We start from the raw sequence: 15,083 nt of genomic DNA, 5'->3' as shown, positions 1-15,083 counted from the left end.
AAAATAAATAAAACAAACCCAGAAAAGCTCATATGGTCAAAAACGTTAAGAATAAAATCAAATAGAAATGTGCTAGAGAGTGACTGCGGAGCTGTTTCTGCCACTATTCACCTAAGACTTCTGACTAATAAATATTAGTTGGAAGCTTAACATTCACTTTTGCTTTTTGTTGTTGTTGTTGCTGCTGCTGTTCTTGAAAAAGGAAACATTCTAATCACTTCTGGTCAAAAACAATAAAATACTAATCCATGGTCCTTCTTGGGCTATTTTCATTCAATTAAATTTGTATGTATACTAAGTCCTTTTGAAAGGGGAAAGTGACAAACGGGGTTGGATAAGTACATGGGCATTAAAGTACACTAAATGAGTTCAGATTTAGAATGTAAGCAGTTTGAAATTAGGGATCAGATTTTCCTCATCTCTGCATCATGCATAGCAACTAGCAGAGTTCTTGGCATTATTAATAATGTGGTAAATCTAACAGAAAAACTGTGCAAATATATGAACAAGCACTTCAAAGAAAAAAGAATCCAAATGGCTAATAAACACAGTAAGATGCTAACACCAATTCATAATGAAAAACAATAAAGTAAAAGAAGTGGTTTTTTTTCCCAACATATCATAGTTGTAGAGTTTAAAACTTTTGTAAAAAACCCTGAAAAGAACAGTGTTTGCCAGTGTGCGTGTAAACATGAACTCTTATCAATGGTTAACTGATGGAGTCTTTGGCAAGGCAATTTGGAAAAAAAAATCAAAATTGTAAATGTCCATCCTGTTTTTATAGGAAATTAAACCTCAAACAACTTATCCCATGGATATATTTACCAAAACATGCAAATAAAAATTACAAAGATATTCTTTAGCATATAGTTTAAGAGAAAAACCAAAAAGCATAAAAATAAACCAACTGTCCAGGGGACTGCATACATAATTATGGTATATCCACACAGAACAGTATGTATCTATTAAAAAACTATGGAAAGTTCTATGAAATGTATAATTAAATGGAAAAAAAATCAAGAAGTATTAAACATTTCTGAAACAATATGTAAGTAAGTGTTAACAGTGGCACAGCAGGTACAACAACAGCCCCCCAAAGATGTCCATGTCCTAAATATGTCCTAAATACATATGTTAAATTATAGACAAATGAAAATTAGGGGTATAGATGAATTAAGGTTGTTAATCAGCTGACCACAGAACAGGAAGATGATACTGGATTATCCAGGTGGGCACATGTAATCACAAGGGTCCTTAAAAGTGGAAGAGGGAGGCAGAGGAGAGAACCAGAGAAATGGTAGCACAGCAGAGACCTGGCTTGACATTGCTTATGTTGAAGATGGAAGGAAGCCATGAGCCAAGGAATGTGGGTGGCCTCAGGTGGTGGAAAGGGCAAGGGGAGAGACTCTTCCCTAGAGCCTCAAGAAGGGAACAAACACCCAGCCCTCCTAACACCTTGATTATAGCCCAGTGAGGCTCATTTCAGACTTCTGAACTATAAAACTTTAAGTTAAAAAATTTGGAGTTTTTAATCTAAAAAAGTTTGTGGTAATTTGTTACAGGAAACTAATGCGAGTGGTTAGTTCTACAAGGGGGTGCTGGAGGTTGGGGCAGCCTGGTTAAAGATTTCAATTGTATGTCATTCTCTAAGCTGCAGAGGGGCAGAGAGAGAAAGGGAGACACAGAATGTGAAGCAGGCCCCAGGCTGTGAGCTGTCAGCACAGAGCCCAAGGTGGGGCTCAAAACCACGAACCATGAGATCATGACCTGAACTGAAGTCTGATGCTTAACTGACTGAGCCACCCAGGCAGCTCTGTAGGGAATAACTTTTAAAGACAAGTTTCTATTATGGCCAAAAACAATGAGGTAAATATAGGAAAAATAAAATTTGAAGAGAAGGAAATTTTGTATAGGTTCTTACACACTCCAAAGGACTAATAATTAGGCTTGCAATTTCATCCTTACAATGACATATAGTGCCCAAATTTACTGAAAATGTCTATATGTAATAAAGATTAAAATAACACAATTTTGAAAAGTATGGGAAAACCAAGCAAGATAAAAGATGAGTCTCATTTCTCATCCCTGAGTATTTATTAGCTTTGTGATTCTACCCTTTCTCCATCTCTTGAAGTTAACTATGCACCACACAATGGTTTTTAGACAGTCATATTGTTATATATCCCAATGCAGTAATAATGAAAACATCTAACTTGTGTCCCTGATATCCTTCTAATTGTTTTAGATGTATTGCATTTAATCCTCACAATAACCCCTCTGTGGTTGGCACTATTATCATGCCTATTTCTTAGGCACAAGGGATTTACTTGCCCAAAGTCCACACAGCTAATAAGTGATAAAAACCAGATTCGAATGGAACAGGGTAACTGCTAAGTGCACAATCTCAACCAACCACTTAATGCTGTGCTCAATATAGTCAAGAAAGTTCGACTCAATGTCTAAAAAGAAATTTCTTCATGATTAATGAAGCACAGGACAAGCTTTATTTTAGCAGTCCTGTGAGCAGATCTAGGGCTGCAGAGTTAACATAATAATATACTTTTCCATCTGGCCTTTCCAATAGTTCAGCCTCTCCACCATACAGGCTCTCCCAACGTCCTTTCTTGTGTCTCCTACTTGACCTCAAAAAACGGGTCACTAACCAAATTGTCTGGCATACCAACTCGACAGCATTTATTATTATATCCCTTTTATTTCTTTGTCAAGTCTCTGTTGTAGGACCCATGCTTTAAGCATTCCTGGGGACTAAAGCTGTGCTACCATAAAAACACTCACAAATTAATGGTATTATCAAATCACACAGGAAGTCATCGTACATAAAAATGAACAACACAATAATGTGACAACTTCAGTTCAATACTGCCAGTTAACCAAATACATCTTAAATTGTCAACAAACAACTGTTCTGCAGGGCTCCTGAAGTAATTAGTGATCCCTAAGAAAACATTCCCCAAACCACAGCATTTTAAGTTAGACTCCATTTGAATGTTGTTAGGGACACCTGGGAAACCTAGAAATACTCCTCTCCAGCCACAATGATCTATATCTCTTTCCTCCATGAAAATCAAATAAGAAACTCTATTCTGTTGTTTTTACTCTAAGTAAGAAAAAGTGAGAAGAGGAAAGATACATTCACAGGCAAATCAATAAATTACTTGAAAATAGATATACATATTGTTAAACAAAGTATAGGACCAATTAAACTATTTCAAAACACCCATATATAAGAACATATTTTGTTTCATAGAGATCCCTGTCCATATCAGTCTTCTCACCAATTGAGCAGGCTCACTTTTGCATCCCAGATCTGCTCTCCAGGGCACCACGACACTTGTTTATTCAAATCTTTTTTTTTTTTTTTTTTGGTCAGCTGTTACCATACTCTACCCTACCCACTTGGGGTTCCTTTCCCTAACGACTGGTACTCAGTAATATACAGGCTCCCCAGCTTCACAGGCCCCCACACCAACCCCACCCTAACCTAACTTAGAGTTGAGTCTGTTTTTTTCATTCTAAGGTTTCCATCTCTATGCATATCAGGAAAGCTCAAGGAAAGCTTATCTGCTCAAGGACTTTCCTCTTACCAATATCTCTCCTACCTTTCTTCTTCATTATCAATTTCTCCTTCTTTAAAGATCATCACTTTATGCGGCACCTGGGTGGCTAAGTTGGTTAAATGCCCAACTCTTGATTATGATCTCACAGGTGGTGGGATCGAGCCCCCCATCAGGCTCCGAACTGACAGCACAGAGCCTGCTTGAGCTTCTCTCTCTCCCTTTCTCTGCCCCCCTCCTGCTTGCATGCTTTTCTCTCAGAATAAATAAACTTAAAAAAAATAATAAAGATCATCACTTTACAAACACACATCTTGCAATAAAATACATGACCACCATAACAGAAACTAAGAAAGAAAACAAAAATAATAGTAGCCCCATTCCTCTGCTACCTTTCACAGCAAAATCTTGAAATGAATTGTTTATATTGTCATTTCTTCCCTTTTGCTCTGCCTTGCTCCCTCCACCCCAGGGAAATATCTCTTGCCAAGGTCATCAGAAACCCCATCTTGCCAAATTGAATGGTCAAGTCTTGGCTTCACCCTACTCACAGTTCACTTCTTCCTTTTGGAAACACATGTATCTCTAGGATTCAGCCTCCTTTAATGGCTCCTCCTTTTCTTCATGGATTTCTGTAAGTAACTGTCCAAGGCTAGATCCTTGGACATCTTCTCTTGTTACTCCACAGTGATGAGATCTGGGCCCATGGCTTTCAATGTCATCTTTCACTGGTAACTCCTAAACTTCTTTCCCTAGTCTCAACCTCTACCCTGAGCTCCAGACTTGTGTATCCAATGATCTTCTTCTTCTTGTTGTCTTCCCCACTTGGAGGTCTTACAGGCATCTCAAACAAAATATGATCAAAACAAAACTCTGATGTTACACTCCCCCCCAGCCTACCAACCCAGTCCCTCCATGAGAGTTCCCCATTTTACAACATGACAGGATATTATAATTACATTTATAGTCATTCTCACCCACTAGAATGTAAGCTTCATGAGAGCAAGGATTTTGTCTTGTTTCTTGCTGTACCTCCACTGTCTAGACCAGTACCTGGTGAACAGAACGTGTTCAACAAATATTTGATGAATGCAAAATAGTGGGAGAAGGAAAGTAAAAACAATAAACACTGTAAAAGCTACAAATATCAAATAACGATAAAGATGCTTTCTTAACAGTTTTTCCTAATCAGCAGAAAAGTGCTGCCTTTTTTTTTTTAATGGTTTGGTGGAAATCTGCCATATTATTATGCTGTTATTTCTGGAGATTGAGATAATCAATTCTTTTCCTCTTTAATGACTAGTCCCTCCCATCATTCTTCTAGTTGTCAGGTGGGCCTAAGCAGGAGGTGAACTAATGAACTAATGAAGTAATAGGACATTCAAGTGTCCCTAAAGGTGTTATTTACGTCTTTATGTTATTTACAAACAGGTAGTTGTTTTTCAGTCTAAACATTCCTTCTATTCTACACTGGGAAGTCAACTTGAGCAACATTTCCTAATTTTCCCTTCTGACTTAGACTCCTGGGTATTGTTAATATTTCTCTTTCACACTTGCCAATCAGCTGGCAAAGGTCTTTACATCTACTAGAGAGAGAACTGGAAGCAATGCTGGTTGCCTCTAGGATGTCTTGATTCTAATACTGAAGTCCAGCGATTACCATGTCCATCTCCAGCTCTGGAATTTGGAATTACACCTTCTTAGAGAATTTAATCAAATCAGGACTTTGTGCTATACTTTAAATAATTCTTTAACAGGAGGTAGGTTAAAGTCAGGCACTGTTTAGCTTCTGTAGTTCATGATTCTTGAAAAGCTGAGGGACACTTTTTCTTTCCTGATGTCAATCTTGCTTCAACCTAAAATTCAAATCCTTAAAATGCCTGTAGCACCAAGTTGTGATTTCATCCTTTTTTCTATAACTACTGTTTATTGGGCACCCATCTTATTATTCATTCTAAGAGTTTTTTACTATCTAAGAGCTTTGTACTACCTCATTTAATCCTGAGAATAACCCTATACGGTAACATTATGCTCACATAACAAATTAAGAAACTAAGGCGGTGAGAGGTAAAGAACTTGCTCAGGGCCATGATTCAAACCAAGGTGTGTCTGACTCTAAATCCTATGCTTTAACCACTGCACCATGGCCATTTTTGCTTTCTTTGTCCCTCCTGATGATTTGGGTTATATTACCATTTGTACGTTATTATTATTTATACCCCCTACTTAAAATGTTTTGAGGACATTTATAATAAAAAAATATATAATATTTATTATATATGTTTATATATATAATAAAGCAGTTAAGATAAAATAGAAAATTTTACAAAATGAAAAAAAGAAGCACATGTCCTTGAGAAGTATGACCAAAAGCATTAATATGATGCCTTAGTCCTAGGACTAGGACCTGAGAATTGAATTCTCAGGACTAAGACTGAGACCCCTAGTGTCAACATGAATTATTTGTTCCAGGAAAATTTTGCCTAGGACAGATAAGACTGTCAACTGATAATTTAATTCACTTTTAAATAAACTTTTACTTTAGGAAAATTAACTGATCTTGGACAATCGTCTACTTACCCAGGAAAATGGCTCACATACCAAAACGCAATACCCTGACCAGGTCTCAAGTAGCCACTGTAACTGAGCTTTAAACTGAGCTCTCTGCTTCCCAGCAAACATGTGAAAAAGGAAACACACAGAATCATTCAATTCTAGTTTTCTCTCTTTTTTAATACCATTAGACAGGGGTGCCAGGGTGGCTCAGTCAGCTGAGCATTTGACTCTTGACTTCAGCTCAGGTCATGATCTCAAAGTAATTGGGATCAAGCCCCACATTGGGCTCTGTGGTGACAGTTCAGAGCCTGCTTGGAATTCTCTCTCCCCCTCTCTTTCTGCTCCTCCCCTGCTTGCATGCATATGCTTGCTCTCTCTCTCTCTCTCAAAATAAATAAATAAACTTTAAAAACAAAATAAAATTGGAGCACCTGGATGGCTCAGTCAGTTAAGCATCTGACTCTTGGTTTCGTCTCAGGTCATGATCTCATGGTTAGTGAGACAGAGCCCCAAATCAGGCTCTGTGCTGATGTGAGCCTGCTTAGAATTCTCCCTCTCCCTCTCTCTCTGTCCCTACCCTTCATGCACTCTTGCTCTCTCTCTCTCTCTCAAAATAAATAAATATTTAAAAAAATAGAATAAAATACCATTAGATATGATACAGCCATAAAAAAAGATGCTATTGTGCCATTTGAGAAAACAATAGATGAACCTACAGGGTATTACACTAAGTAAAATAAGTCAGACTGAGAAAGACAAATAACCATATGATTTCACTCATAAATAAAAACTTAAAAAAGGAATAAACAAAAAGCAGAATCAGACCTATAAATACAGAGAACAAACTTAAGTTGCCAGAGGAAGGGGGGTGGGAGGTCAGGCAAAATGGTGAAGGAAAAAGGGAGATACAGGCTTCCAGTTATGGAATGAATAAGTCACAGGAATAAAAAGCAGAGCATAAATAATACAGTCAATGATACTGTAATAGTGATGCAAAGGGACAGATGTCAGCTACACTTGTGATGAACATAGTATAATGTATAAACTTGTCAAATCACTAAGTTGTACATCTGAAATTAATATAACATTGTGTGTCAACTATATTCAAATAGGGGCACCTGGGTGGCTCAGCCAGTTGAGCATCCGACTTTGGCTCAGGTCATGATCTCACGGTTCGTGGGTTCAAGCCCCGCGTCGGGCTCTGTGCTGACATCTTGGAGACTGGAGCCTGCATCGGATTTTGTGTCTCCCTCTCTCTCTGCCCCTCCCTCACTCACATGCAGTCTCTCTCTATCTGTCTCAAAAATAAATAAACATTAAAAAAACTATATTCAAATAAAAAATAATAAAAATAAAAATAGAAAAATATATAAAATAACATTTTAAAAATACCATTAGATATTCAAGAGAAATACATTTCTTCCCCATTATTTTTAACCTTATTGCACAGATAAACAACTGAGGCTGACAAACACTATGAGATTTAGACAAGATTCCACTGAAAAAAAAGTGGTAGAGCTTGAATTTGAACTTAACTCTTACCTGACTTCTGGGTCCATATTTTCAAACATCACATCAAATTCCTGACAAGAGAAAGTATACAGCTTTCCAATACTCCATGTCAAGAGAAGACTAAAACTTAAGAAAAAATGGAGGAGTTGGCGGATTGCATGTCACTTGGGCTATGGCCCTTAAACACCTGTCAGCTGGGTTTTTGACAGGAATAGAATAACAAGTAGGCAATTGAAGTCAACCCTCTCTGATGACAGCCTCTGATGAGTATTCTGTGCTGCAGAATGAAGGGAGATACACAAGCTTTGGGTACCAGATAAGCAGGTGGCAAGGCTGACACTCCATTAAAACTGATGAAAAGCCTGCTGTGATAATTTGGATATAGGGGTCATCTTATTTGCATAAAGAGAAATGGCAAAGAAAGACACAGGATTAAGTGGTCCTTAAGAAGAGCTGTCAGAGTGAGCACCTATTGGCAGAAAAAAAATTAGACGGGAAGTTCTATGACTGGATATTATGAGCTCTGTATTTCAAATCCAAAAGAACTTCTGTCTTGATTTTTGCAATGTCTGGTTGTGAATATCAGTGGTTTCCATATTTCATTTTAGAGAATACATATGAAAGCAATGATTTTAATTTTGGAACAGTTGATAAAGAACTGTTACCTGTAGACAATTGAATTAATGATTTTTTTAAGTCACTCCTAGAAGAAATATTAAATCATCACAGGAAAAGAAAAAGGAGCCTGAGCATGTCTTCCAAATTGTACTATCTATCAAGAATGCAGGCATATTGATAATCTAAAAGTAAAAGGGCCATCAAAATAATTGAAACAAAAGAAAAAAATAAGAGAGAAACAGTACTAGTAAAACTTAAACATATTGTTACATGGTAATAATTACAAAGTGAATCCCCAGCATAGGAGTATGTAGGCAGAATAACAGGATACAATAGAAACAGGACAAACTAGGACAGACAGGATAAAAAACACAATACAGTGAAGACAGACTCATGCAGGTGTTCTTTTGGGAAAGAAAACACAAGTCTCTTTAAAAAAGGAATCAATTTTAGTTTAAAGGGAAATTATGAAGAAAATCACTCAGACAAAAAAATGTGTTATTTATTCAGAAGCTATGTATATAATTACCTTCTCAGACCTGGTAAGAAATCCTCAGGCTACTGAATATTTAGGTTTCCGGAAGCTAATCAAAATCTATTGCTGGCTAATCAAGCAGAAAGAAATAAGATTAATTTTGACTATAGTGTTCTACTTTTGATATTCAAAGTAAAAATACTGAGACTCTTATCAAAATTATAAACCCTTAACCGAAGAACTTAGGCCAATTCTAAAAGCTTATAAATCATGCCTTAAAGAACTATGCCAAGGGGGCGCCTTGGTGGCTCAGTCAGTTAAGCGTCCAACTTCAGCTCAGGTCATGATCTCAAGGTTTGTGAGTTCAAGCACCACATCTGGCTCTGTGCTGACAGCTCAGAGCCTGGAGCTTGCTTTGGAGGTTGTGTCCCCCTCGCTCTCTGCCCCTCCTCCACTTGTGCTCTGTCTCTGTCTCTCTCTCAAAAATAAACATTTAAAAACAAAAAGAACTATGTCAAATTAAAAAATCATATATTGCAGAAAATATTAATAACATTAAATATGCTTATTTTTCTTCATTTGAATTGAAAATTATTAACAATTCATTCTTTTCATTAATTAAAGATATTCTGGGTTTTGTTTTTTTTTTTTTAAAAAACTGTAATTTATTCTGACTCTCCCAATTTAAACTGTTTATGATAAGTTTAAATAGAGTGTATAGAGAAAGAGGGACACCTGGCTGGCTTAATCGATAGAGTATGCAACTGATTCTTGACCTCAGGGTCGTGACTAAAGCCCCATATTGGGTGTAGAGCTTATTTAAAAGAAAATAGAAGGATATTCTTTTTTTATTATTACTTTAGAGAGGGGGGCAGAGAGAGAAAGAGAATCCTAAACAGGCTTCAAGCTCAGCACAGAGCCCCATGCAAAGGCTTGATCCTATTACCTTAGGATCATGACCTAAGCTGAAATCGAGAGTCAGACATTCAACCAACTGAGCCACCTAGGTGCCCCGAGAAGGATATTCTTTCTAAAAGAGGGGCACCATGCTGTAAATGGTGTTGGGATATTTAACCATCTCAGAGAACTTTTTAAATTTAAACTCTCACATTGTTCTACATACCAAACTGAATCTCACATAGACTAAAGCATTAAAAGTAAAAATCAGGGGCACTTGAGTGGTTCATACATTTAAGCAGCTAACTCTTGGTTTTGGCTCAGGCCATGATCTCACGGTTCATGGGTTCAAGAGTAGCATCAGACTCCACGCTGACAGTGGAGCCTGCTTGGGATTCTCTCTTTCCCCCTCTTTCTCTGCCCCTCCCCTACTTGTGTGTGCTCTCTCTCTCAAAATAAATAAATAAAATTAAATTTCAAAAAGATTAAAAATCAAACCATCAAACTGATATAAATATTATGATTTTATAGTTTTGAGAAGGGTGAAGGGAAGAAGGAGGGAAAAACATTGTATTCTTAAAACCACTAAAAGGAACCTCATAGGATTACAAGCAGTGGATTTAAAAATAGAACTGCCAAAACTTCAGTGTGTCAAAAGTAAAATAAAATCAAAAGGCAAATAAAAAACTGGAGGAAATACTCATAGTAATGATTAAGAAAAATCAACTGGGCAGAGGGGAGGCGGATGGAGGGATGGATGGAATAGGTGATAGGGATTAAGAGTACACTTATCATGACCAGCACTGAGTAATGTATGGAAGTGTTGAATCACTAGATTGGACACCTGAAACTAATAGAATACCGTATATTCACTAGACTGGAATTAAAATGAAAATAAAATAAATATAAATAAATACAAAAAAGAAAAAAATCAGTCACTTCTTGAAACACACATACATAATAGAAACACTAAAACCTAATAAATAAATATGCAAAAACATAAGGAATACAAATTATTCCTTAATTACTAAATGAATTTATTCATTAATTATTCCACAATTTAATGAATGTAGCAAATTTCTCATTCACTTGTTCTTTTTTCTGTGTCTACTGTATTCTAAGCTTTGTGCTAGGATACACTGATGAGCAAGATAAATCATGTCTCTACCATAAATGACCTTATAGATTAGTACTGAAATGCCACTACTCACCTACCAAATAAGCAATCAAAACGAGTTATAAAGCTTAATGCTCGCCAGGGCTCAGTGAAATGGGAATTCTTTTCTATTACTGATGAGAGCATAAATTGCTTGAACCAATTAAGAAAGCAATATAGCTACATGTAGGATCTTTAAAAAAAAAAAAGCTTTGTATCATTTGATCTTGTAATTCTATTTTTGGAATGCTATCCTAGTGAAATAATCCTAAATATATTTTTAAATATATGCAAACAGCAATAAAATAATAAAATAGCTAACTCTGACTCCATGTTAACTACGTGCCAGGTGCTTTTCCAGGTGTGTCACATGTAAGGATTCATTTAATCCTCGCAAAAGCCCGGAGAGGTACGTATTCACTTATTCCCATTTAATAGGTAATAATACTGAGGCCTGAAGAGGCTGTTTTACTTGCCTAACATTCCTCCACTAACATGTGCAGAACCAGCGCTAAACTCTGGCAAATATGGGGATGAAACTACTTGCAAAATCTACACATAGCTCTAAAAACAAAATCCAAAATTTCTGACTTCAATTATTTGCAAAGTTTTAAGTAACAAACTTTTAGGAGATTTTTCCTAATACAATTTTTCTTTTGTTCCTCTGCATTATCCAAAATGAAATGTTATTATGCTAGGCTTCAATAACATTTTCCAGCAATTCAGTTTTAAAATAAAGATTAAGATGCCCAGGTCCTATTTGCCCAAGAATAAGGGCAAATATGAAGGTTTTTTAGCCTATGATTTGGTTAAATATGTCAGGGAAAGTCTGTCTCCAAAAGCAGTTTGAGGAGAGCTTTAAGAATCTAGTTGGACTTGATAAGGATTCTTGTTGAATTCAACTTCCATAATTATTAAATATATTATTCAGCCTCCATAATACCCTCTACTCATTTCGGATGGAAGTACAACTCATGGATTGTTAATAGAGAACTAATCGATTTCAAGGCCATCTAAGATATTCATTATAATAAACAAAGAAGAACCCGGCAGTAAGTCTTTAATTACTAATATTTCTCTTAGGCTAGAGAACCAAGTGGTGGCCACTGGATGTTTCCCAGAGGGCACTAATCAGGCTACGTACTTAGAGGATGTCAGGCAGGTGTTTCCTGCTTTAATTCAGACAACTATCCTGAGCAGCACAGGGAGAGAGAAGTGCCTTCCAGTACTATAATTAATTACATACTTATTTTATCCCTCTGAACAGTCTAATAGAAGCACACATTGCATCACACATGCTCATATGTTCAGCAGTGTTGGCATAGCATTTGCACAAAGTAGGTGCTTAACAGAATGGTCATTCATGAAGGAGGAGTTTTGCAGCAAATTAAAATACAGCACAGAATTTTCATTTCTCTTTTCATTTCATCTTTCTTTCTCTTGCCACAGAGTGTGAGAAATTGTGGTTACATATGACTATCTGCACGTACACATCAAAAGCATTTGCCAACTCAATAGTATTTCTCTCAATCTGAAGCTTAATGGTGGATTTGCCCATCACAATAAGAGTTAGGTAATAACACTGTCTGACCTTGGAGTGACTCATTGCCCTTCTCTGCTGACTGGCCCCAGCAGAAAGGGTGATGCAGAATAAATGTACACCACAGTAAGATGGGCATCACCAACTCTACTCTTCTGAATCCTATTAATTTTAAACACATCCTCTATCTTCTAATGACAAGTGCCCCAAATAGATGAAAATATAATTTAAAAAAATAGCCAAAGGTACATATTTATTACCTTCTATTCTACTTTTTCTTTCTTTCTTAATGGCACATTTCCAATTGGGTGGTATCACCCATGTGGTAGGCTGAATGATGGCCCCTAAAGATATCAAGTCTTAATGCCTGGGACCTATGAATGTTACTTTCTATGGCAACAGAGACTGTGTAGATGTAATTAAGTTAAGGATTTTGAGATTGCAAAGTTATCCCGGATTGCCCAGGTAGACCCTAAATGTAACCAGAGTATCTTGATAAAAGGGAGGCAGAGGAAGATTTGACGAAGACGGCAATATGACACTGAAGCAAGATGCTGAACTGCTGACTTTGAAAGGTGGAGGACGGGGCCTTGAGCCAATTAATGTATGGAATGCAGTTCTAGAAATTGGACAAAGGTGGAGGCTAAAAGAGGAAATAGGCGCTCCTATAGTGCCTTCAGCGGGAGTGTGGCCCTCCCCATACTTTGACCTCAGCCCAGTAAACTGCAGACTTCTAGCCTCCAGAAACTAGAGAGTAAGTTTGTGCTGTTTCAAGCCACAGAATTTGAAGTACTTTGTTACAGCAGCCCTAGAAAATCAATACAGACCCAAAGGGAGTGAAATTGGTCCTAGGGGAAGTGAAAAAAGTCTTAGGTATTGCGATGGTGTGTGATTCCCTCAAGCTCAACCCTATCCTCCAAAATCTTATTCCTCGCTATTTAATTTTGTGGCAATTAGGAAAAAAATATCTTAAAAGGCTCCTTTATAGAGATGATAATGAAAGAAAAGTGGTAAGCACTGCCAGTGAAAGACTGATTCAAATAACGAGGTGAGATGTTTATTACTCTGAAGGCCCAGTCTCACCATCATTAATAGCTGCAGAAGAGAGGTGATGTTATACTGACAGATTCTTTCATATCCTCCTTTCTTAATCACCAAGTTCACCATCCAAAAACGTTTGAAGGCCACTTCTTGGTACAAGTAGTCAAATCTCTACCTTCCTGTTTAAAAACAACTGTGGGGGCACCTGGCTGGCTCAGTCATTAAGCATCTGACTTCAGCTCATCATGATCTCATGGACTGTGAGCTCAAGTCCCATATTGGGTAAGCTTGGGCCCCACTTCTGGTGAACCCCACTTCTCTGTCTCTCCCTCTCTCTCTCTCTCTCTCTCTCTGCCCCTCGCTTACTTGCATCCTCTCTCTAAAAAAATAAATAAATAAAAACAATTGTAGGGGTATACTGTTTGCTAAAGCCCATGAGGAAACACATGTTGGTATTCTAGATTTCTTAATGTAATGTAAGTGGTGAGGTTTTTTTATATTGTGGTAGCCTCAAAAGAGATTTTTAGTTCCAATTCTGCTTTTTGAATAATTGTTTTAGTGAAACCAAAACCCTATCAAAGAATTATTTCTAAATCTGAGTACTTTTAATATTGCTGAACAAGTGATAATGAGAAAGCTAGATAAGAAAGTAATCAATGTATAGGCTGTCTAATGGGATATATAGTATTCTACTCTAACTCAAATTGAAAGTTAAAGTTTGGATCTATTAATACATTTAGTACGATTTGGTCTATAATATTTATTTTAAAAAAATATATTTGTTGATTAAATATTTAAAGGTATAATTCAGGGCACCTGGGTGGCTCAGTCAGTTAAGCATCTGACTCTTGATTTCGGCTTAGGCTATGATCCCAGGGTCATGGGACTGAGCCCCACATCAGACTCTTTGCTCAGCATGGAGCCTGCTTAGGATTCTGTGTCTCTTTCTGTCTCTTTCTCTTTCTCTCTCTCTCTCCCTCCTTCCCTCTCTCTCCCCTACTCATGCACTCTCTCTCAAAAAAATTAAAATTTTTAAGAAGTATAATTCAAAATATATACATCAAAATTCATTATATACCTAAGCTCACCCATTTATTTGCTCTTTTTGCCTTGCTCAAGTAGAAGTTTCCTATAACCTTCAAGAAATTAAGTTCTGAGTAGATTCAGGTATTCTTGATCGTTAGATTAAGCTATAAACTCCCTTAGGAGAATTAAATGCCTGAAGTGAATCTTAATCAGGCCTGAGCTGCCAACCAGGATGTTCTCTGGAAATAGAGGTCAAGATGTAAAAAAACATTAAAATTGTCCACTAAGCACTCCAGCTAAAATGCTGACTGTGCATTATTTCTCCTTCTACCCAGTCTGCACTAGGAACAAAACCTGAGCTTCTTGGGATGGGAGAAAAAGTTTCAAATGGAATCAAGCTATTTTTAGTCCAAGAATCAATGTGTACAAAATGGATTGTACACAGATCTTTCTTCTTATATTCCAAGAGACAGAAAGCTGACGTTTGACCCTATTCACAAGATATGAAAGGGAAGGGAGGAAGGGAAGGCAGGAGAAGGGGAAAAGGAAGGGAGTCAGGCAGGAAGGGAGGGAAAGGGAAAGGAAAGAAATATATACATGATAGATAGATAGATAGATAGATAGATAGATAGATAGATAGATAGATAGATCACATATACCATACCCATTTTACATTTATCAGTCTGC

At 37.0% G+C, this 15,083-nt stretch overlaps 1 protein-coding gene across 5 annotated transcripts in view; it reads right to left on the bottom strand.

Annotated features, from left to right (window-relative positions):
• BICD1 (BICD cargo adaptor 1) overlaps nt 1–15,083 on the bottom strand; it is a 245,582-nt gene that overhangs the window by 105,224 nt on the left and 125,275 nt on the right. Inside the window, exon 1 of one of the 5 annotated variants that reach the window (XM_042946228.1) lies at nt 3,621–3,676. The exons of the other annotated variants lie outside the window; for them this stretch is intronic. The gene's annotated coding sequence lies outside the window, so the exon portion shown is untranslated. Of the gene's footprint in view, nt 1–3,620; nt 3,677–15,083 lie in introns of those variants that run through there. 5 annotated transcript variants of the gene reach the window in all.

The sequence above is a fragment of the Panthera leo genome, chromosome B4 (genome assembly GCF_018350215.1).
Source record: "Panthera leo isolate Ple1 chromosome B4, P.leo_Ple1_pat1.1, whole genome shotgun sequence".
NCBI lineage: Eukaryota > Metazoa > Chordata > Mammalia > Carnivora > Felidae > Panthera > Panthera leo.
This window is presented reverse-complemented; position numbering and strand designations above follow the sequence as displayed.